General features: G+C 36.6%; 1 protein-coding gene across 1 annotated transcript in view; it reads left to right on the top strand.

Moving 5' to 3' along the window:
• The window catches only part of arsh (arylsulfatase H), a 38,114-nt gene that overhangs the window by 12,013 nt on the left and 23,601 nt on the right, over positions 1-2,500 (top strand). The window lies entirely within an intron of this gene.

Genomic DNA, 2,500 nt, shown 5'->3' on the forward strand with positions numbered 1-2,500 from the left:
AGTGCTGATGTTTGAACTCTCAAGACGCACCACGATGATGCCAGATTCATGATGCGCTGACGCCTGAAGACGCCTGAAGACTCCTGAAGACTCCTGAAGACGCCTGAAGACGCCTGAAGACGCCTGAAGACTCCTGAAGACGCCTGAAGATGCCTGAAGACGCCTGAAGACGCCTGAAGACTCCTGAAGACTCCTGAAGACTCCTGAAGACTCCTGAAGACGCCTGAAGACGCCTGAAGACGCCTGAAGACTCCTGAAGATTCCTAAAGACTCCTAAAGACTCCTGAAGACGCCTGAAGACGCCTGAAGACGCCTGAAGACTCCTGAAGACTCCTGAAGACGCCTGAAGACGCCTGAAGACTCCTGAAGACTCCTGAAGACTGCCTGAAGACGCCGGAAGACGCCTGAAGACGCCGGAAGACTCCTGAAGATGAACCGCAGAAACACAGGACGCTCTGGACACATGTTCACATGGACTCAGTCTGTGTGCGTCTGTAGAACCTGCAGAAGGTGAACTGGACGCTCTGGTCTGAACACAGCTTTAGATTTAGTCAGACTTTATTCATCCACCAGGGAAATGATTTGGACACAGCAGGTCACACACATTATTTTATAATAACAAAGAATAAAAATATAACAAATGGTAATAAACTTCTAAATAAGTAGCAATAAAAATAGTAAAAAAGACACTGGGATCACTGCATTTGAGGCTTGAATGCTCCAACAAATGTGTTTTCACCTACCCCCTATCTCCACCTGTTTATTTGTGTGTTTTTGAGTGTGTATTTGTGTGTTATTGTGTGTGTTTATTTGTGTGTTTATGTGTTTATTTGTGTGTTTGTGTGTGTTTTTGTGTGTTTGTGTGTGTTTTTGTGTGTTTATGTGTTTATTTGTGTATTTGTGTGTGTTTATGTGTTTATTTGTGTGTTTGTGTGTGTGTTTATTTGTGTGTTTGTGTGTGTGTTTTTGTGTGTTTATTTGTGTGTTTGTGTGTGTTTTTGTTTTTGTGTGTTTATGTGTGTGTTTTTGTGTGTTTATGTGTTTATTTGTGTGTTTGTGTGTTTGTGTGTGTGTTTTTGTGTGTTTATTTGTGTGTTTGTGTGTGTTTTTGTGTGTTTGTGTTTATTTGTGTGTTTGTGTGTTTTGTGTGTTTTTGTGTGTGTGTGTTTTGTGTTTATGTGTGTTTATTTGTGTGTTTGTGTGTGTGTTTTGTGTGTGTTATGTGTTTATTTTGTGTGTTTTTGTGTGTTGTTTTTGTGTGTGTTGTGTGTTTATGTGTTTATGTGTGTGTGTGTTTTATGTGTGTTTATGTGTGTGTTTTTGTGTGTTTTTTGTGTGTTGTTTGTGTGTTTTTGTGTGTTATTTGTGTGTTTTGTGTGTGTTTATGTGTTTTTGTGTGTGTTTATGTGTTTTGTGTGTTTTATGTGTGTTTGTGTGTGTGTTTATGTGTGTGTTTTTGTGTGTTTGTGTGTGTTGTGTGTTTATGTGTGTGTTTTTGTGTGTTGTGTGTGTTTATGTGTTTTTTATGTGTTTATTTGTGTGTTTGTGTGTGTGTTTTGTGTGTTTATGTGTTTGTGTGTGTTTATGTGTGTGTTTTATTTGTGTGTTTGTGTGTGTGTTTTTGTGTGTTTATTTGTGTGTTTGTGTGTGTTTTTGTGTGTTTGTGTTTATTTGTGTGTTTGTGTGTGTGTGTGTGTGTTTGTGTGTGTTTTTGTGTGTTTATGTCTTTGTTTGTGTGTGTGTTTTGTGTGTTTATGTGTTTATTTGTGTGTTTGTGTGTGTGTTTTTGTGTGTTTGTGTGTTTATATGTGTGTTTATGTGTGTGTTTTTGTGTGTTTATGTGTGTTTTGTGTGTTTGTGTGTGTGTTTTTGTGTGTTTGTGTGTTTGTGTTGTGTGTTTTTGTGTGTTTATGTGTTTATTTGTGTGTTTATGTGTGTGTGTGTTTTTGTGTGTTTATGTGTTTATTTGTGTGTTTGTGTGTGTGTTTTTGTGTGTTTATGTGTTTATTTGTGTGTTTGTGTGTGTGTTTTTGTGTGTTTATGTGTTTATTGTGTGTGTTGTGTTTGTGTGTTTATGTGTTTTTGTGTGTTTGTGTGTTTATGTGTGTGTTTTTGTGTGTTTATGTGTTTATTTGTGTGTGTGTGTTTTTGTGTGTTTTATATGTGTTTATTTGTGTGTTTATGTGTGTGTTTTTGTGTGTTTATGTGTTTATGTGTTTATGTTGTGTGTGTGTTTGTGTGTGTTTTTTGTGTGTGTGTTTTTATGTGTGTGTTTGTGTGTGTTTTTGTGTGTTTATGTGTTTATTTGTGTGTTTGTGTGTGTGTTTTTGTGTGTTTATGTGTGTGTTTGTGTGTGTTTTTGTGTGTTTATGTGTTTATTTGTGTGTTTGTGTGTGTGTTTTTGTGTGTTTATGTGTGTTTGTGTGTGTGTTTTTGTGTGTTTATGTGTTTATTTGTATGTTTATGTGTGTGTTTTTGTGTGTTTGTGTTTATTTGTGTG

Source organism: Boleophthalmus pectinirostris, unplaced genomic scaffold (genome assembly GCF_026225935.1).
Source record: "Boleophthalmus pectinirostris isolate CB_2022bp ecotype Guang Dong unplaced genomic scaffold, ASM2622593v1 HiC_scaffold_1, whole genome shotgun sequence".
Lineage (NCBI taxonomy): Eukaryota > Metazoa > Chordata > Actinopteri > Gobiiformes > Gobiidae > Boleophthalmus > Boleophthalmus pectinirostris.